The 22,654-nt window shown below is 40.7% G+C and overlaps 1 protein-coding gene across 24 annotated transcripts in view; it reads left to right on the forward strand.

Annotated features, from left to right (window-relative positions):
• Window positions 1-22,654, forward strand: part of nrxn3a (neurexin 3a) — a 2,332,164-nt gene that overhangs the window by 727,525 nt on the left and 1,581,985 nt on the right. The gene's annotated exons all lie outside the window — the stretch shown is intronic.

Genomic DNA, 22,654 nt, shown 5'->3' on the forward strand with positions numbered 1-22,654 from the left:
TAGGGAGGATACGGCAATGGGATGTAACAGTGCTCAAAGAGAGAAAAGCAACATTGATGTTTGTGGTAGAGTCACGGGCAAGTGTAACATTATTGAGCTTAGCAGGACCATGAACTATCTTGACTTAGTATAGAGGCTGGAAAGACATTTCAATCCTATATTGGTGTCTGACAGTATAGAATCAGAATCGGGTTTGATACCACTGTCATACTGTATGTTGTGAATTTTTTTGTTTTATGGCAGCATTAGAGTGTAATACATAAAGCAATAGAATAAATTATAGTAAGAAATGTATGTAAATTGTATTAAGTAAGTAGTACAGAAAGAGATCAAAAATAGAAATGGGCCTTTGGCCCAACTGGACCCATGCTGACCAAGATGCCCATCTGAACATTTAGGCCATATCCCTCTGAACCTGTCCTATCCATTGACCTGCCTCAACTACTTCCTCTGGCAGCTTATTCCATATACTCACCACCCTTTGTGTGGACGGGGTCCCATCAGGTCCATTTAAATCATACCCCTCTCACTAACCTATGCCAGGAGAGGAGCATTACCACATGTACAGTACATGTAAAGTCTTAGGCACATATATATATATATATAGCTAGGGCACCTAAGAGTTTGTCAGTGTGGAGAGGAGAGCGAGTATGTATATCTGGTGGGAACAAAAGATGTTGAAGGTGAAGCACTGCGGGAGGAGTGTGGGACAGGTGGTGGAGAATGAGTGCTGGGGCAGTGGGTGGAGTGAGTTCAGACACACCCAGGCCTGAGGCACCAGGCAAGGTCATTTAATTCCAAACAATTGGTTTATTGATAATTACAAAATGCCTCTCTGGTGCTTCTCGCTTCCTCCCTTCTCCCTTCCCCTTTTCCCAGCCATGACTCCCCTCTCTCTGCCTCCTTTCTGACTCTCAGTCCACAATTCAGAATTGTGACCCACGTTTGTCACAATTTTTTTTTGTGCGGCAACAATGCAGGCAAATGTATAAAATTACTACAGTACTCTGCAAAAGTCTTAGCCACACTAGCAATATTAGAATCATAGAAAAGTACAGCACAAAAACAGGCCCTTCAGCCCATCTAGTTCATGCCAAACAATTTAAACTGCCTACTCCCATCAACCTGCATCTATATGTGTCTGACCTTTGATAGTACTGTAAACGTAGTAAGTTGATTTAGTGGACAACTGGAAGTAACATAGAGATGCCAAGGCAAGTCATTCATTGATAAGACAAGACAATCCATTGCCAAATCTCACCATTGCTCTACCACATTACCTTGCAAGATGCTTCCAGAAGTGCAAATCTTTATCCAGTATTTGATTGACTGTGGTAATGTCTTCCTAAATACAGGATGTTATGTTTCAATTGATAATGCACCATGAATTAGGGTATTTTGCGTCATTAAAGTCACTACATAGGGAGATGTTGTAGTTGTTAACCAGCACCAAGTCATTTGGATCATCACCGAGAAACAAGCCAACTGATTTGTGAAGGACGTCCGATAGAACGGGTTCACGCTCTCTGATGATTACATCAGAAATACATCTACTCAACCTTATCCTCACCAATTTACCATGGAAGGATGCAGTGGCCACCATACAGCCTTGTCTTTACAATGGCAATCCCTTCCTTTGCAATACATGCTGAGATCAGAACAAATCTGACAGCTCAAAAATGACATCTATAAGACAGGAAATACTTTGTGTCATCTGTAGTTTCCCACCTTATAGCCAACGCTCCATCGTCATCATAGATCATGGTGGTAGAGGCAGATGATGTAGATTAGCATGGGTGGTACAGTAGAGTAGCGGTTCACATAACGTTTTACATTACCAGCAACCTGGGTTCAATTCCCACCGCTGCCCGTAAGGAGTTGGCACGTTCTCCCCGTGATCGCGTGGGTTTCCTCCAGGTTCTCCGCTTTCCTCGTCCAGGTCAATAGGTTAATTGGTCACATGGATAGAATCGGGTGGCATGGACTCATTGGGCTGGAATCATTTGTTATAGTGCTGTATCATTAAATTAGAAAGAGACTCACAGAGAGCACATGGATGATAGAAAACTGGAGGGGTATGTGGGAGAAAAGTGTTGTATTGTTATTTCAGTAGGTTATAAGGTTGACACAGCATTATGTGCCAAAGGGCCTGTACTGTGCTGTAATGTTCCATGTACTATGTTCTGGAATCATTGGTTTAAAATATCAGGTGAAAGGCTGCTTCTCCAACAGTGCATAAGGCCTCAGTACCACAGTAGATTTCTGCTGAATTTTTTTGTAGACATGCTTTTACTGGAACTCATTCAAATGAATTATCCAGTGCTCTCATGCATGCCCTAAGAACTGGACACGAGTCAGGCTCTGAATGACAAATGGCACATAACAGTGACAATTCTCTAATGCTAGGTAATATCCACCTCCAATAAGAGGGCCTAATCACCTTCACTTGACAATGAACAGTACAACTATTGCCAAATATCCACCATCAACAAGCTGCAGGTCACCTTGACAATACTTAACTGTATAATCTGTAAAAATGAGTCAGGGCATTCATCTTCTGGCTTGCTATTGCCTTGCTACAAAGCATAATACTTCAGAATCAGCATCAGGTTTAATTTCACTGACATATGTGGTCAAATTTGTTGTTTTGCAGCAACAGAACAGTAAAATAGAGAAAAATGTGATGAATGGCAATAAGAAATATACATAAAAATTAAATTAAATAAGTATTCAAAAAGTGTGCAAAAATAGTGAGGTATTTTTCATGGGTTGGTTCGTTGTCCATTCAGAAATCTGATAGTGGAGGGAAAGAAGCTGTTCCTTACTTTGAGTGTACAAAGTTCAAAAGTTCAAAGTAAATTTATTATCAAAGTGCAAATATGTCAACATACACAACTCCAAGATTCATTTTCTTATTCAATAAATCCAATAACTATAATAGTATCAATGAAAGGCCACACCAACTGGGCACACAAACAGTGTGCGAAAGACAAGAAACTCTGCAAATACAAAAAGGAAGACGAAAATAATAAATAGACAGATGGCAGATAGAAAGTTAAATAGATAGATAGATAAATAAGTATTGAGAACATGAGATAGATAGCTAATGTTCAAGGAAAGAGTGGTGAGATTTAGAAGGGTCCTGAGGGATATTTTCACTAAGAGGGTGGTGAACATATGGAATGAGTTATCAGAGGTGTGGTTGAGGCTGATACAATAAGAACATTTAAAAGTCATCTGGACAAGTACATGGTTAGGAAGGGTTTAGAGAGATACAGGCCTAGTTGTGCATCTTGGTTGGGCTGAGGGCCTGTCTCTATGCTGTATTACTATATTTCTCTATACTTTACAACTTCAAGTTTTAAGTCTAATTATCATGTGTACCTTGAGTACAAAGAGTGAAATGTTTTGTTTGCATTAGCAACCAACACACCCCAGTGTGTGCTGGTGGCAGCCTGCAAGTATCACCACACACTCCAGTGCTAACGCTGCATGCCCACAATGGTCAGCAGAATAGCACAGAACTCAGCGAACAACAAAACAACGTCAGCAAAGCAAGCCCTGTTTCTCCCTCTCACACAGTGTACACACATCCCTCTAACCTCAAGTTAGTCCGTATTCTTCAGCCTCCAGCCTCCAGCCTCCAGCCTCCAGCAGGCCCGGATTTGGACTCGGAAATGGATGCAGATATGCAGACATTTACTTCTAATTATATCTCCAGCAGCCCTCCAAACCTGCCCAGGTGCTCAGCTGGCACACCATCCATCTCTCATAGGTTCACTCGTTGCAACAGTGGCTGTAAGGCAATGCTTTGCATCAAGGCTGTGTCAAGGGATAGAAAGCTCTTGAGAATATGGACAGGCAAGCAGAAGCCCAATCAGCCCAGGGTGAGAATGCTGTGACATCAGCAACGATCAAATTTTTCAGTGAGAGTGTTCCATTTCAATCAAAATGTTAGCATTATCAAAAGTTATCATTTCAGCATGAGGAGAGATGTGAGCATTGATTCAGACTTGAACATAGATTTACAAATACATTCCCTTGGTCCGAATGTTTCTGGTTTCTGGTTATTCCTTTTTTTATTGTTATCTTCGCAATTTTGAATGGGACGGACTGGCAGTCAACAAACAGCACAGTGATAAGTTGGACTGAACTACACTGAAAATTCCTAGATTGTTTCAAGGATTCTTCAGTTTGATGTTTAATATTCTGTATTTTATTTGCTCATTTTTTGCCATTTGCATGATTTGTGTTCTTCTTTTTTGCACATTGGCTGTTTGATGTTTTCTTTGAACGGGTTCCATGATGTTTCTTTGTTTCGTGGCTGTGTGCAGGAAGAAGAATATCAAAGTTGTTCACTGCATACATACTTTGTTAATAAATGTTCTTTGAACCTTGAATGATTTTCTGAGTGACATTTATGGAGTATTGTATTCTGACTGGACCTTCAGATTTATTTTGCTGCCATCCTTGTGGTATGCATACTGAAAATCATCATAGATAATTATATGATGCAGCTGATGCCTGAACTGGAATCTTGTTTATATCTCAGAATGCTGAAATGCACCAGAAATTGTTGAGCACGAGTACTATGCTATACTGTGTAAGTGATGTAAGTGAAGATGATTTTACTCTGTGAAGGCAATTCATAAGATTAATACTCCTCACAGAAAACCTTTCTCCTTTGTTCCCTCTGTCAGATACCTGATCATAATTAAGCTGAGTGTCTGAAGGAAAAGAAACATAGTTCGTTCCGTTTTTGCCAATGATTGTCTTTTCATTTAAAGCTCCATCTGTTTTTATTTTAGATTTTTTCCATAATTGTAAACAATTTGTGCTTATTAACTTTAACTAATATTTTAAAATGGAGGCTTGCTCTTATGATAGTATTGGGATCCCTCTCTGCAAAGTCCAAAACTCAAAATAAAATTTAAAGCCATATCCTCACTATAGGAAGGTTATACTGCACCATCCTGCTTTTCAAGGACTAGCTTACTTTGCTGTCTAGTCTCTGTGGTGAGGTCTAGCTGTCAATACTCACCATTGGTGTGTTGGGTTCCCCTACCCTATTAAGGAGGAGATACTTCCAGCTAACTAAATAGTTCAAACACAGTTTATTTTATTGTTAATGATAAATGTTGAAATTTGGACAGATAGTTTTTAACACACAGAAGATTTCTGATCTACGAAATATTTACAAAATTATGGAAGATATATAAACTTCAAGGGATTTTGAAACACCGATACAATTCTTATGAACTAAAAGAACATACCAATGATTTGCAGATGAATCAGTCACCCATTGCAGAAACCAAAAGTTGAGGAGTGCATTGTAGTTCTTCTTTCTGTCATGCTCCTTGTCATTCTTGAAAATCCCTAATGTTTTCAAACATATATAATGTTTTGCTACTAGTTAACACTGCTTGCATGTGATGTTCTCAGATAACTTTGCTGGGACAAAGTAATTCATACAGATGGGTCTAAAGCAAGGGCTCCCAACCTGGGGTCCACGGACTCCTTGCTTAATGGTGTTGGTCCATGGCATAAAAAAGGTTGGGAACCACTAGTCTAAAAACTTCTGGGACAGAGATTCCAGACACCTAAAGTTAATGCTCTATGGGCTGACTCCCTGAATACACAAATATCCCAACCATTGACAAATGAGCTATGCCTATGAGCAAGTTTGATGTGCTAACTGGCATAACCCCATTGTCTTGCATTTGGCTAATGGAGACAAGAAGGCTCATGGTCACTTCACTTTGCAAACCACATCTCTTGAGCAGCCAACCTCGTTCTATGCCAGCAGCCTGTGTTCGGTAAACAATGCTTTTAACATCAAGTTGATTGCTGCCTGCAATTTACATTAAGAATTGTTGACTGCTTCTTGTTTACAACAAGAATCAGAGCAAGGAATGTTTGTTGGAAGTTTAACTTTGTTACAAACAACTCTGACTCTTTGAAAGTTTGTCCTGCAGTGCTAGGTAGCTGAGGTTAGCAATAAGCTTCTTGGGCCCTGGAGTGAATATTCATCACACTCTGAAGCAGAAAGACTAATGATCATGGTAAATCCATCACTTAACTCAATCATCCCAATTGCCACTGGAACTCAGAGCTTAAAACAAAAAATAAATCCTAATCTTTTGAAATTTCCAGTGGCCCAAAGCAGCATATACCAAAATAGAATGGATCTTGAGAGGTTGTTTCTAATAGTGGAAGAATCTAGGACTGGGGACAACATTTAAAAGAAGTCTGGATAAATACATGGACTGGAGGGGTATGGAGGGTTATGGTCTAGTTTGTGGTTGTTGGGACTAGGCAGATTTGGGGTGGCATGGCAACGTAGTATTCACTGTACTGTAACACTATTACAGTATAGGCGACCCAGGTTCGATTCCTGCTGGTGTCTGTAAAGAGTTTGTTTGCTCTCCCCATGAGCATGTTGATTTCCTCCGGGTGCTCTGGTTTCCTCTCATGTTCCAAAGGTGTGCACGTTATTAGGTTAATTGGTCTCATGGATGTAATTGAGCAGTGTGTGCTCATTGGGCCAGAAAGGCTTATTACTGTGCTGTATCTCTAAATAAAATAAATATCAGTTTGGCATGCGTTAGGGTTAGATGGGCGGAAGGGCTGTGACTCTGTGGGTGGAGCCTTTGAAATCTCTTCTTCAGAGTGATGGGAGCAGTGTCTTTGAATTTTTTTTATGGCAAAGTTACTGTATATAGATTCTTGATAAGGTCAGGTTGAGCGGTCACTGGGCAGAGGTAACATTCTGACTAGCCATGATCTTATTGAATGGCAGAACAAGATCAAGACATTAAACTCATGCTTCTGTTTCATTTGTACATTCAATATGTTCGTATTAATTCGCTGGGTTTGCACGATGGTAGCACAAAGTTCAAAGTATGTATGTGTCTGAGATTCCTTTTCTAGCAGGCATTCACAGTAAAACAAAGAAGTATGACAGAATCAGTGAAAAACTACACACAAACAGACTGACCATCAATGTGCATAAAACAACAAACTGCAAATACAGTAAATAAATAGACTGTTTGTGCCGTGTTGTATGACGTGGGTGATCATTGTCTCATGACCATGATTGTTCATGGAAAATTTTTCGACAAAAGTGGTTTGCCATTGCTCCCCTTCTTCTGGGCAGTGTCTTTACAAGATGGGTGACCCCAGCCATTATTAATACTCTTCAGAGATTGTCGGGTGTCAGTGGTCGCACAACTAGGACATGTGATATGCACCAGTTGCTCATACGACCGTCCACCACCTGCTCCCATGGCTTCATGTGACCCTGATCCCTGATCCCGGGGCGGGGGTGGGGGGGGGGTGCCTTATACTTCCTTTGGGAGAGATGCATCTCCAAGGTGCCACCCAAAAATAAATAGCTAGGTAGCTAAATAAATAAATAATACTGAAAACATTAGTTGTAAAGTCCTTTGAAGAGAGTCTGTAGGTTGAGGAATCAGATCGGAGTTGAGGTGAGTGAAGTTATCCCACACTGGTTCAGGAGTCTGATGATTGAAGAGTCATAACTGTTCCTAAACCTGGTGGTGTGGGACCCAAGGACACAGACTAAATTCTCAGCAGAAGATCTGTTGGAACTTCGAAAAGAATTCAATATGATCTCCACTAAGTTTTGATGATTTTGAACATTCACTTCTTATAGTCTGGCATGGTACCCAAGAATAGCTGCCCTGCAAAGCTAGTTTTGAATGATAATTAACTTTGCATTTTCCTTTCAATAAAACATGAGTCATTAATTCTTAAATTACTGTTATAAAAAAGGAGTGAAAAGTTAATTAGAAGTCAAAATTCATGGAAAAAGGAGTATTTTTAAAGTAAAATAGTGAATTCTGAATTAAAGTCACGAAAGTGGGGATGAGAATAGTTTTCACAAAATGTAAGTACAGGAGGGTCTGAGAATCTCCAAGAGCCTGTTACAGTACATAAAGCATTGAGCATCTGGATGATGTGTACTTGAGCTCAGCATATCACATTGTGTACATTTCTGTGTTTAAGTGTGTTTAAGTGTGTGTAACAAGCGTATCTTGAATGACTGGGTCCAAGGATGCTGGGATCAGCTCTTAAACACTTTAGATCAGGGGTTCTCAACTTGGGGTCCGTGGACCCTCGGTTAATGGTAGGTGTCCATGACATAAAAAAGGTTGTGCACCCCTGCTTTAGAAGTTCGCTGATGTATTTTCCAGTAGTGTAATAGAAATCCACAGCACGGAACAAGGCTATTCAGCCAATCAATAGAGAAATCTATTGCAATTGAAAGATCAACTTCAATGAACAGCTTTATTCACCATATACATTTATATGTATCAGGAATTTGCTGTGGTATGTTGGTGCAACGTGCAACAAATAAATAATGCTCAACAATTACAAGAATGAAGAATTATATAAAAATAAACAGAGATTAAACTACAGATAGGGAATAAATTGTGCATAAATACACAAATACCAGCATATATTTACAAGGTAAGCACTATTATAAAAAGTGGATTAAAGTGTTTACAGTACAGTGCAATGAAGGGGGTAATAGAGAGGTGTTGGGGGGGTTGCTGGACTAAATGTAATCTACTTAAGCCGTTAATATCTTGTTCTCTAAGTAAAGCATTTAAAGTTTCAAAAAGAGAGTTAGCTACAACAGTTTACCAAAAGTAAAAGAAGCAATTATTGACGTGGAAAGGTACTGAACAGTTAATCTTCTGATTTTAAGAATTTCTGAGCTTCTTCACTCGAATGCACCATTCCTTAGAGCCATCCTTCAATATAATTCTGAGCTGAGCAGGATAACAAAGGGAAAGTTTGAAACTTTTGTTAAAAAGTTCCAGCATAACCTTTTTGAATTTAGCATGCTCATTCATGACCTTGGGTGAAAAATCGTCGACGACCCTGATCTTCTGACCATTATAATCAATCATTCCTCTTCAACGGGATTAACGAATTAAACGATCCTTTGTTTGAAATTCATGAAAACAGATTATTACTGATTTGGGTCTTGCTCCTGGAGGTGGTCTAAGCACAAGCAATCTATGAGCTTGATCAATCATAGGTAAAGATGGTAAGATTTTAGGAAATAATTTTGACAAAAAGCTTGCAAAGAATTCAGTAGGCTGATCACCTTCCGTTAACTCTTCCAACCCAGAATTTGTAGATTATTTCCCCTGCTTCGGTTTTCTAAATCGATAATCTTCTGTCTTAATTTTTCATTAGATGTAGATTGTTTTTCACAAAGCTTTTGTAGGTCATCCATTTTCGCATCCAAATCATCAGAGTTTCTTCATTCCCTTCTATTCCTTTATCATGTTCCTAAGGTTTTTTGAATAGAATCTAATTTTGCATCTATTTGTTTAATTTCAGAACTAAGTTCTTGGAACTGCTGCTGAAACTTGTCAGATGATTCTTTTCTGTGTTTTCAAAGCAAATCCATTATAGCTTCCAAGGATGCAGGAGGGTCTTCTTCTTTTTTAGTGGCTTTGGCACCCCTTGTACTCATAGTACTCTTAGTAAAACAATATCACTTTTAGCGGTAAGGTTTCAAAACAGGTTGGAAACAGTAAAGTAAGTAAAGTAGGAGTGACTTCAAAAGGCTGTTACTCCATCAACAACCAGCAGGAGATCTCTTGAGGTTAACCTTCAGGGTATCTTGCACAAGGACTCCCAAGTCACTTTGCCTTTCTGCATTTTGAATTCTCTCTCCATCTAGATAATAGTCTGCCTGTTTATTTCTTCCACCAAAGTGTATGACCATACACTTTCCAACATTGTATTTCATTTGCCACTTCTTTGCCCATTCCCCTAAACTATCTAAGTCTCTGCAGATTTTCTGATTCCTCAACACTACCTGCTCCTCCACCTATCTTTGTATCACTGGCAAATTTAGCCACAAATCCATTAATACCATAGTCCAAGTCATCGACATACATCGTAAAAAGCAGTGGTCCCAACACTGACCCCTGTGGAACTCCACTGGTAACTGGCAGCCAGCCAGAATAGGATCCCTTTATTCCCACTCTCTGTTTTCTGCCAACCAGCCAATGCTCCACCCATGCTAGTAACTTCCCTTTAATTCCATGGGCTCTTATCTTGCTAAGCAGCCCCATGCATGGCACCTTGTCAAAGGCCTTCTGAAAATCCAAATACACCACGTCTACTTTGTCTATCTTGCTTGTAATTTCCTCAAAGAATTACAGTAGGATTGTCAGGCAGGATTTCCCTTTCATGAAGCTACCCTGGTTTTGGCCTATCTTGTCATGTACTCCATGCTTCCATGTACTCTGTAATCTCATCCCCAATAATTGATTCCAACAACTTCTCAACCACTGACGTCAGGCTAACAGGTCTATTGTTTCCTTTCTGCTGCCTCCCAACCTTCTTAAATAGCGGAGTAACATTTGCAACTTTCCAGTCATCCGGTACAATGCCAGAATCTAATGATTGTTGAAAGATCATTGTTAATTCCTTCACAATCTCTCCAGCTACTTCCTTCAGAACCCAAGGGTGCATTCCATCAGGTCCAGGAGATTTATCCACCCTCAGACCATTAAGCTTCCTGAGCACCTTCTCAGTCATAATTTTCACTGCATATACTTCACTTCCCTGACCCTCTTGAATGTCCGGTGTACTGTAGATATCTTCCACTGTGAAGACTGATGCAAAGTACGAATTCGGTTCCTCTGCTTCTCTGCATCTCTCATTACAATATCTCCAGTGTCATTTTGTATTGGTCCTAAATCTACCCTCGACTCTCTTTTACTCTTTATGTACTTAAAAAAGCTTTTAGTATCTTCTTTGATATTAGTCGCCAGGTTCCTCTCATAATTCATTTTTTTCCTTCCGATTGACCTTCTTAGTTTCCCTTCTGCAGTTTTTTAAAAGCTCCCCAATCCTCCATCTTCCCACTAGCTCAGGCTCCCTTGTCAGCCATGGTAGTGTCCTTCTTCCCTTTGAAAATTTCTTCTTATTTGAAATATATCTGTCTTGTACTTACCGTATTTTTTGCAGAACTTCCAGCCATTGCTGCTTTGCTGTCTTTCCTGCAAATGTCCCTTTCCAGTCAACTTCGACCAGTTCCCCTCTCATGCCATTGTAATTTCCTTTATTCCACTGAAATACTGACATACTGGATTTTATTTTTTCTCTCTCAAATTTTAATGTGAACTCGATCATATTGTGATCGCTGTTCCCTAAGAGTCCCTTAACCTTAAGCTCTCTTATCACCTCTGGATCATTGCACAACACCCAATCCAGCACAGCTGATCCCCTAGTGGACTCAACAGCAAGCTGTTCTGAAAAGTCATCCCTTAGACATTCTACAAACTCTCTCTCTTGTGGTCCAGTACTGACCTGGTTTTCCCAATCCACTTTCATGTTAAAATCCCCAACGATTATCATGACATTGCCCTTCTGACATGTCTCTTCTATCTCCTGCTGTAATTTGTAATCCACATCCTGGCTACTGTTTGGAGGCCTGTATCCAACTACCATTAGGGTCCTTTTACCCTTGCCATTTCTTAATTCAACCCATAGAGACTCTTCACCTTCCAATCCTATGTCATCTCTTTCCAATGATTTAATATTATTTCTTATACAGAGAGCCACATCACCCCCTTTGCCTACTAACCTATCTTTCCGATACACCGTATATTCTTGGACATTCAGCTCCCCATTGCAGCCATCCTTAGCCAAGTTTCAGAGATGGCCACACATCATATTTGCCAATCTGTAGCTGAATTTCAAGATCATCCATTTTATTCCTTATGCTGCGTGCATTCAAATACAACACTCTCAGTCCAGTATTTGTTGCTTTCTGTTTTAACTGCACCACACCTCAATTACACTTTAACTGATGCCACTGGCTTTGATTAATCCTCATCTCCTGCCTGTTGTTTCTATAATCTCTGTTGCACGCTATCTTTGATTTATTTCTGTTTTCCCCTTCCTCAGCCCTATCACTCCAGTTCCCATCCCCTGCCAAATTAGTCTAAACCCTCCGTAACAGCTCTGTTAAATGTGCCCAGAAGGTTATTGGACCTCTTTGGGTTCAGTTGTAACCTATCCTTTTTGTACAGGTCATACCTCCCCCAGAAGAGGCCCCAGTGATCCAGAAATCTGAATCCCTGCCCCCTTCATCAGTCTCTCAGTCATGCATTAATATACCTGATCATGCTATCCTTACACTTGCTAGCACGTGGCACAGGCAGTAATCCTGAGATTACTACCCTGGAGGTCCTGCTTTTCAGCTTCCTACCTAACTCACTGAATTCTCTCTTCAGGACCTCCTCCCTTTTTCTGTCTATATCATTGGTACCAACGTGTACCAAGACATCTGGCTGGTCACCCTCTCCCTTCAGAATACTCTGCACCAGATCAGAGACATCCCGTACCCTGGCACCTGTGAGGCAACACACCATGCGTGTATCTCTATCAGGCTGACAGAACCTCCTGTCTGTTCCCCTCACTATGGAATCCCCTATGACTACAGCATTCCTCATCTTTCTCTTTCCCTTCTGCACGACGGAACCAGGCTCAGTGCCAGAGACCCAATCACCGTGGTCGTCCCCTGTCAGGTCATCCCCCTCAACCGCATCCAAAATGGGATAACCATTACTGAGTGGGATGGCCACAGGTGTGCTCTCTACTATCTGAGCTCTTCCCTTCTCCTCCCTGATTGCCACCCACTTATCTAACTCCTGCAGCCTTGGCGTGATTAACTCCCTGGAACTCCTCTCTATCTCTTGTTCACTCTCCCTAATAAGCTGTAGGTTATCGAGCCACAGCTCCAGATCCCTAACAGTCTCTTAGGAGCTGCATCTCAGTGCACATGGTGCAGATGTGGTCATCTGGGAGACTGAAAGGTACCCAGGATTCCCACATCCGACACCCAGAGCAAAATACTAACCCTACCGACATGCTCTCCATTCCTCAAAAAAAAATGTTTTAATCATAAAGTTATTGCAAAATTTGTTGAGTTGATTTACTGTCTGTTTTGATCCTATTATCTGGGAAATGGTATATTTCCATTGCATGGGCACGGTGGTGTAGCAGTTAGTGTAACATTTTATAGCGGCAGTGACCCAGATTCGATTGCTGCCGCTGTCTGTAAGGAATTTGTACTTTCTCCCCGTGATCACACGGGTTTCTTCTGGGTGCTCTGGTTTCCTCCCACAATTCCAAAAATGGACAAGTTTGGGTTAGTAAACTGTGTAGACATGCTATGTTGGTGCTGAAAGCATGACGACACTTTTGGGCTGCCCCCAAAACATTCTCGTTGACACGAATGACACATTTCATTGTATGTTTCAATCTTTCACTGACAATCTTAATAGCACAATCCAAAAAAAAATTACTAGGGTAATTCCTAGGATGAGAGAATTGTCCCATAAGGAGATGGGAAACAGGTTTGGAATGTACTCTAAGGAGTTTAAAAGAATGAGTGCTGATCTACTTGAAACATGTAAGATTCTAAGGTGGTGTAGCAGGGTAGATGTTGGGATGTTTTCATAAGTGGGAGAGTGTCCAACGAGGGACATAGTTTCATGATAAGATGCCAGTCATTTAAAATTGAGGTGCATTGCGATTTCTTCTCACAGTGGGGATGAAATTCTGGAACTCTATAGCTCAGAGAGTTTTGGAGGCCACATCACCGAAAGAATTTAAAGCGGAGGTAGATATGTTTCTGAAATATTGGAGAACTGTGGAATATTTGAATCTGGCACAGATTAAGAGCTAAAGCCTCGGGTGAATCATTAGGCCCCACACCACTAGGATCAGGAGCAGTGACTACCCTTCGCAACGCACACAAAATGCTGGAGGAGATCAGCGGTTCAGGCAGCATCTGCAGAAATGAATGAACGGTCAATGTTTCAGGCGGAGATCCTTCATCAGAACCCTTCAGCCATCGGACTCCTAACCAGCGTGGATAACCTCACTCACTACAACACTGAACACAACCAGTGCCCTCATTTTCAAGGACTCTACAACTGATGTTCTCAGTATTATTTATTTATTTATTTATTATTTGTCTGTTTTTATATTTGCACAGTTTGTCTTCTTTTGCACATCAGTTGCTTGTCAGCCTTTGTATATATTTTATTGATACTATTTGTATTTCTTTGTTCTAATGTGAATGCCTGGAAGAAAATGATTACATTGATATTAAATTTACTTTGAACTTTGAATTAACCATGCTTATATTGAATGGGTGGACAGGATTGAAATGCTGAGTGGCCTACCCTTGCTCCTATTTCTCTAAGTATTCTTATGTACATTTTTGAGGATATAAACCTAACGAAGTGGCCGCTGAGTGTTACGTTCATGGTCTTCTGTTGCTGTACCCCAACCTCTTCAATGGTTGACATGTTCTGCATTCAGGGATGCGTTTCTGCACTCCACTGTAGTAACACATGGTTATTTGAGTTACTGTTGCCTTCCTGTCAGCTTGAACCAGCCTGGCCATTCTCCTGTGACCTCTCTCATTAACAAATCATTTTCTCCCATCAAAGTGTCAATCACTGGATGATTTTTCTGTTTTTTTTGCACTATTCCCTGTAAACTCTGGAGAGGAGATCAGAAGCAGCTAAAATGCTCAAACTGCCCTGTCTGGCACCAACAGTCAAAGTCACTTAGATCACATTTCCCACCCATTCTGAAATTGGTCTGAATACCAATTGAATCTCTTAACCATGTCTGCAGGTTTTAGGCATTGATTTGCTGTCACATGACTAGCTGATCAGAAGGTTGCATTAATGAGCTGGTGTAGAGGTGTATCTAACGAAGTGGCCACTGGCTGTATGTAGGTGAATCTTTTTTTTGTAATATAATTTTTATTGAATTTTCAAAAAGAATACATGAAAAAATAGAATCTACCCTCCCCCCTCCCCTTAACCCTCCCCCCCCCATATATAGTCCTACCTAAAAAGAAAGAAAAAGAAAAAAAAGAAAAAAAGAAAAGAACCGCCTGGGTATTGGAAGGTTTCCACATGCTCCATGGGATTCAAAATAAATTTGGTATGTAGGTGAATCTTTGCGCTTAGAGAAGTGAAGCATTAGTTTCACTCAGTCTCTGCTCGTATATTGGAATTGAAGGCTAAACATTATTTTTCATTTGGGAAGATTTAAGGTGAAATTTAAAGAGGTTATTTAATTGAAAATTTAAATACGATGAAGGAATTGTTGATTCAAGCAAACTGCCTGCCCTCGGGATAAGTTTAAGTATCAAGAGATGTAAAGCAAATGTCAGTAACTTTAAGAATAAAGTGAATGTCTAATATACTTTTGCCAACCAAAGAAAATAAACCTGACTGATTAAATTACTGAAGAAGATATGAAAGTGAGATTCCATTATCTGGAGTAAATTAGAGTAAAGTGTTGTTAGAATGTGTGTAAGAAACAGAAGCAGGAGTAGACCATCTGGTCCATCAAGTCTTCTCCATCGTTCAATAAAATCATGATTGATCTGGCTATGAACCTAGCTCCACCCACATGCCTTTTCCCCATAGCCCTTAATTCCCCTGCTGTGCAAAAATCTATCTGCATCTTAAGTACATTTAATAAGACAGTCTATACAGCTTTTCCTGGGCAGAGAATTTCACAGATTCACTACTCTCTGGGAAATGCAGTTTCTCCTCATCTGCATGCTGTCCCCTAACTCTAGTCTCACTTACCAGTGGAAATAACTATACTGCCGCAAACACGAGGAATTCTGCAGATGCTGGAAGTTCAAGCAACACACATCAAAGTTGCTGTTGAACGCAGCAGGCCAGGCAGCATCTATAGGAAGACGTACAGTCGACATTTCGGGCCGAGACCCTTTGTCAGGACTATAACTATACTGCCTCTATCTTATCTGTCCCTTTCACAATTCTATGTGTATCTATAAGATATCCTCTTATTCTTCTGACTTCCAGAGTGTATAGTCCCAGGTGACTCAAACTCTCCTCACAGGCTCACCCCCTCATCTCTGGACTCAACCTAGTGAACTTCCTCTGCACTGCTTTCAAAGCCGGAATGGCTTTCCTCAGGTAAGAAGACGAGAATACAGTACTACAGGTGCAGCCTCACCAATGCTCTGTATGGGTGCAGCATTAACTCACTGTTCTTAAATTCCAACATTCTACAGTTTGTATTTGCCTTCCTGATAACCTGTTGTACCTGCAGATCAACCTTTTGCAATTCATGCTCTCCAAAGTCCCTCTGCACAATAGAGGGACCTCACATTTACCAGCATTGTACTCCATCTGCCATACCCTTGCCCACTTACTTAACCTATCCATATCCCTCTGCAGACTCTCTGCATCATTTGCTTTTCCATTCAATTTAGTGTCATCAGCAAACTTAGAAATACTATCCTCAGCCCCCTCTTCCAAATCATTAATGTTGGACGCAGACTCAATAGTAATTCATACGAGGAGAAGAGATTTGCAGAGGAGTAAAACTATAGAATAGCTCATGCAGGGAGCTGATACAGATACGGAGGACTGAGTTAGGTCAACTTTATTGTCAAGTACACCATTATGCTGAGGTAAAAGTATATGAAAAATATACTTGTAGCAGCTTCATTGAGGCACACTGAACATAAGTTGCACAAGATGGTGCAAAATTACAAGTAAATCAAGTCCATCCATAGTGGTGTAAGAGGTGGTCCTCACTCAATGGTTGGTCAAGATGACACCAATCTGTAGTCTCTGTTGAAGCTGTGGCTCAGTAGTTTTATAGGTTCATAGGGATTGTTTTGGGGACAGAAAGGAGAGTTAGGTGTCAGGTTAGGGTTTAGGGAGAGTGATGTGGGGAGTTAGAGGTCATCCCAAAGTCTAGGCCTCTGTTCCATGTTCTGTGTTCGAAGGCCGACGATGTGAATGAAGGACATCCATCGACTGTAAAGTGTAGTGGATAAAGAACAGAGACAACATGGGCTGGTCCCTCCCCCGCCCCCCAGATTAGTGAATCTCCCATGGGATCAGCGGGAGGTACGTGGGCCGGTGACCCCCAAGGTACACGAATTGGTAATCTCAGAGTTTAAAGCCTGGAGTGGGTGGTCCCATCATTAGTTCATCCTGGGGTCGATACCAAAGATCGAAGCCCGAACGTCAATCAGAAGTCTGATGGGTGAAGTGCTGTGCTCACACAAATCTACTGGGGAAGTTGAAAGCCCGATGTCTGTAAGTCTGTGAGTCCAATGGAAATTGGAAGGCAAGCCTGCCCTGTGGTTGGAGGACTGTTCCACGTGTGATTGGGTGGATGGGAGAGAAAAGGGTCTTGTTTTGCTATTGTTGTTTTGTTGCCTGTTCTGTTCTGTGTTGTTCGGCCAAGCATCGTGGACATGCTGTGTTGGAGTCAGAATATGTAGCAATACTTGCAGGCTTTCCCCAGCACACCCTTGGATTATTGTGTTGGTTGTAAGCACAAACATCACATTTCACTGTGCGTTTTAATGTACATATGATAAATAAGTGTACATTATTTATCTGAATCTGAAATCTGGCTCCTTGTCTCCTGTATTTTGTACGATTGGGTTTAGGAAGAAACAATGTGCATTTAAGAGTCAATGAGTTTTGAGTGTCCTCTGAAGAGGAAGTGTGGTACGCTCTGAGAACTGAATGTTTTCATCTCGCAGTGACAGAGTTTGAATCAACTCTGCATTTGCGACCTTTTCCCCCAGTGAAGGGCTCCCTTGTATAATCAGGCTGTGTTTCATCCTCCTTCCCCTAGTGTTTCCTTATCATGGCAACTTTCAGAGGTATTCAGTGTGTGATATTTATCTTGTAGGAGAGGATCGGAATGTGTGATTTTATTGTTAACCTTGCCTCGGGATAAGATGTTGTAACGCAGCTGGGTTTTGTGCAACCAAGAACTCGGCAAAGTCAGTGCACGTTGAAAGACTCTATGCTGCATCATTGAAGCCCATCAGTTCTGAGACTAAGCATAAAATGAGAAACTCCTAACTTCTCTCTGGAAACTCCTGAGCATGAGCATCATTTTAATATGGTATTTCAGATTTAACCAGAGCAAAGTACTTTACAGATACTTACTCCAACATTAATAACTAATCTTCCGATGGACTGAGAATGCACAAGGCTATTATTAATCATCATAGCATGAAAGAAAGCAAGATAGAGTACCAAAGATAGTGTGAATTCAAAGCTTGCTAGGGTTATGCAATTGTTTGTCTGTGGAATGGAACCAGTCGAGTTTAAAAATTGCAGTATTAAACTGATATCCTAAATCTTCTGCAGAGTTTGCAGAGGAATTTATTTTAGATACAGTTGAATTGAATTCACCTGAATCTCTGAGTTACATTTGCAGGTGAGATCAAATGATGTTGGACTGATTGCACAGTTTTTGTTTAATTTTAAATGGTTTTTAAAGTCAAAGGAAAAATATTCATATTTTTCCATTGGAATTTCATTGTAATTTGCACCCATATTTCAAAGTTCAAAGTTGAAATTAATTATATTATCAAAGTATGTACTGTATATGACACCAAATACTACCCTGAGATTTGTTTCCTTGTGGGCATTCACAGTACATACAAAGAAATGCAATAGAATCAATGAAGAACTACACACAAAGATGAACAAACAATCAATGTGCAAAAGAAGACAAACTATGCAAATAAAAAAACAATAGTAATAATAAATAATATTGAGAACATGAGTTGTTGTGTCCCTGAAAATGAGTCCATAGGTTGTGGAATCAATTCAGTGTGGAGGTGAGTGAAGTTATCCATACTGGTTCAGGAGCCTGATGGTTGAAGGGTAATAACTGTTCCTGAACCTGCTGGTGTGAGCTCTGAGGCTCCCGTACCTCCTACCCGCTTGCAGCAGTGGGAAGTGTACATGGCTGGGATGGTGGGACTCCTTGATAATGGACACTGCTCTCTTGTGGCTGCGACACTTGGAGATGTGCTCAATGGTGGGGTGGGATTTTCTTGTAGTGGACTTGGGCTGTATCCACTAGGCTTCGTCAGCTTTTCCATTCATGGGCATTGATGTTTTCTATCCAGGCCACGATGCAACTAGTCACGTTACTTGCCACTGTGCATCTCGAGAAGAAAATCAAAAGTGATGGGTTGCAGCTGTACTGAGGCAGCCAATATTCTCACGGGCAAGTTTGTTAGAGCTGTTGGGGAGGGTTTGAACTAATTTGGGTGGGGGATAGGAACAAAAGTGAAGGGACTTAGGATAGGACAGATGATAAAAAGGCAAAGATAGCATGCAGTCAGGCTGTCAGGAAGGGCAGGCAGATGATAGGACAAAATTGCAGCCATCAGGGTGGGTATCAGTGCATTAGGGATGCAGAATCAAAAAAGATAGCAAATACAGTACTCAAAGTGTTATATCTCAATGTATAGAGTATAAGAAATAAGGTGGTTGATCTTGTTGCACTACTACAGAGTGTCAGGAACAATGTTGTAGCCATCAGTGAATCGTGGCTGAAGGATGGTTGTCGTTGGGAGCTGAAAGTCCAAGGTTACATATTGTATTGGAGGGATAGGAAGGTAGGCAGAGGAGGTGACATGGCTCCGCTGGTAAAGAATGACATCAAATCAGTAGAAAGATATGACATAGGATCGGAAGACGTTGAATACTTATGTGTTGAATAAAGAAACTGCAAGGGTAGTAGGACCCTGATGGCAGTTATATACAGGCCTCCCAACAGTAGCTGGGATGTGGACCACCGATTACAACAGGAAATAGAAAAGGCGTGTCAAAAGGGAAATGTTATGATAGTCATGGGAAATTTTAATATGCAGGTCGATAGGGAAAATTAGGTTGGTAATGGACCTCAAGAGAGTGAGTTTGTTGAATATGTACGAGATGGGTTTTTGGAGCAATTTGATATTGAGCCCTATGAGGGGATCAGCTACACTGGATTGGGTGTTATGTAATGAACCAAATGTGATTAGGGAGCTTAAAGTAAAAGAACACTGAGGAGACAGTGATCACAATGTGATTGAGTTTAACTTGAAATTTGAAAGGGAGAAAGTAAAGTCCAACTTAACAGTATTTCACTGGAGTAAAGGAAATTACAATGGTATGAGAGAGGAGCAATGTAAATTGGAAGGAGATGCTGACAGGGATGACAGCAGAGCAGCAATGGCGTGAGTTTCTGGGAAAGTTAAGGAAAGTGCAGGATACATAAATTCCAAATATGAAGATATACTCAAATGGCAAAACAGTACAACCATAGCTGACAAGAGAAGTTGAAACTAATGTAAAAACAAAAAAGAGGGCATAAAACAAAGCAAAAATTAGCTGGAAGATAGAGGATTGGGAAGCTTTTAAAAACCTACAGACAGTATCTAAAAGAATCATTAGGACAGAAAAGATGAAATATGAAAGAAAACTAGAAAACAATATTAAAGTGGATAGGAAAAGCTTTTCAAGTATGTAAAAATTAGAAGAGAGTTAAGAGTTGATATAGGACCGCTAGAAAATGAGGCTGGAGAAATAATAGGTGACAAGGAGATGGCAGATGAATGAAATGAGTATTTTACATCAGTTTTCATTGTGGAAGACACTAGCAGTGTGCCAGATGTTGAAGGGTGTGAGGGAAGAGAAGTGAGTGCAGTTCCTATTACAAGGGAGGCTGCAGAAGTACTTGGACAGATCAGGAGAATGGGCAAGAAATTGGAAAATTAAATACAATGTTGGAAAATGCATTAGAAATAAATGTGCAGATTATTTTCTAAATGGAGAAAATCCAAAAATCTAAGATGCAAAGGGTTGTGGGAGTCCTCGTGCAGAGCACCCTAAAGATTAACTTGCAGACAGAGCTGGTGGTGGGGGAAGGCAAATGTATTGTTCGCATTCATTTCAAGAGGTCTAGAATCCAAGAGCAGGGATGTGATGCTGAGGTTTTACAAGGCACTGCAGAGGCCTCACCTTGAGTATTGTGAACAGTTTTAATCATTTTAGAAAAGATGTGCTGGCATTGGAGAGGATTCAGAGGAAATTCAGAAGAATGATTCTGGAAACGAAAGGGTTATCAAATGAGGAACATTTGATTGCTCTGGGCTTGTACCAGCTAGAATTTAGAAGGATAATGGGGGGATCTCACTGAACCTTTTGAATATTGAAAGGACTAGACAGAGTAGAAGTGTTTCCCATGGTGGGGGAGTCTAGGATATGAGAGCACAGTGTCAGGATAGAGGGGTGTCCATTTAAAAGAGAGATACAGAGAAATTTCTTTAACCAGAATGTGGTGATTTTGTGGTATTCGTTATCATAGGCAGCTGCGGAGGCCAGGTGGTTGGGTATACTTAAGGCAGACATTGATAGATTCTTGATTGGACCCGGCATCAAAGGTTATGGACAGAAGACTGAGGAGAGAGCTGAGAAGGGGAGAAAAGGATAAGCCATTATTGAATAGTAGAGTAGACTCATTGGGCCAAATTGCCTAATTCTTCTCCTATGTCTTATGGTCTGAAATAATCATAGATAATTGCATTATTCATGCCAGGGGAGCAGAATGGGAATCAATATATAGTTCAAATGAGGACAATACTAAAGAATTAAAAGCAAATGTTGACATCATGGTACAAACCAATAGCTTGGGTTATAATACACACAGGGAAATTAGAAGGCAAAGAGTTCATCAGGCAGAAGATATAAAGGCCTCAAAACACAAACCACCAAGCTCAAGGGTCGTTTCTATCCCACGTTCTCTTGAACAGACTTCTTGTATGATAAGATGGACCCTTGGCCTCACAATCACCTTGTTACTATCTTGCACTGCACTGCTTTGGTAGATTTTCCTCAATTTTCATGTGAAACATGCTCCTTTAAACTATATTAGCATTTCAATATTCTTAGGGGGATAACCATAAGGATGCAGGATGCCCTCTACTTCTCACATTGTCATTTTGGAGCCTGTGCCGTTCCTCCAGGGCATGTACTTGTGCTAACGACAGTCATCATCTCCCTCATGTGCCTGCAAAGGTCAAGACTGAAGTAATGTCATTAGAACCCTGCAGGCATGGTGCGTTTACAGAAAGTGTTCAGGCCACATGTGAATTCCTTTTGACATTGAAGTCACGTCAATATGAAAGGAAATGATGTAACAGAAATGGGGTTGTAAGTAGCACAACCAGTAGTAATTGTAATAGTCCAAGCTTCCATCCTTCAAAACAAATTGCTTCAGTTCATTAAGCGTTTGAGGAGATTTGATATGTCACCAAAGACCCCAACAAATTTTTACAGATGTACAGTGGAGAGCATTCAGAGTGCTTGCGTCACCACCTTGTGCGGAGGCTTCAATGCACAAGATTGAAAAAGGTTACACGGGTGTAGTCTCAACCAGCTCCATCTTAGGCACAAGCCTCCCCATCACTGAGGACATCTTCAAAATACGGAGCCTCAAATAAGCAACATTCATCATTAAGAATTCTCTAGGACATGACCTCTTCTCATTACTACCATCTTGGAAGGGGTATCGGATCCTAAAAGTGCACATTCAGTATTCTAGGAAGAGCATCTTCCCTTCTGCTATCACATATCTGAATGGTCAATAAACTCATGAACACTATCTTGCTATTCCACTTTTGGACTATTATTTATTGTAACTTCTCATAATTTTCTATGTCTTGCACTGTACTACTGCCACAATACAACAAAGTTCAGGACATAGGTCTGTC

The sequence above is a fragment of the Mobula hypostoma genome, chromosome 1 (assembly GCF_963921235.1).
Source record: "Mobula hypostoma chromosome 1, sMobHyp1.1, whole genome shotgun sequence".
NCBI classification, from domain to species: Eukaryota; Metazoa; Chordata; class Chondrichthyes; order Myliobatiformes; family Myliobatidae; genus Mobula; species Mobula hypostoma.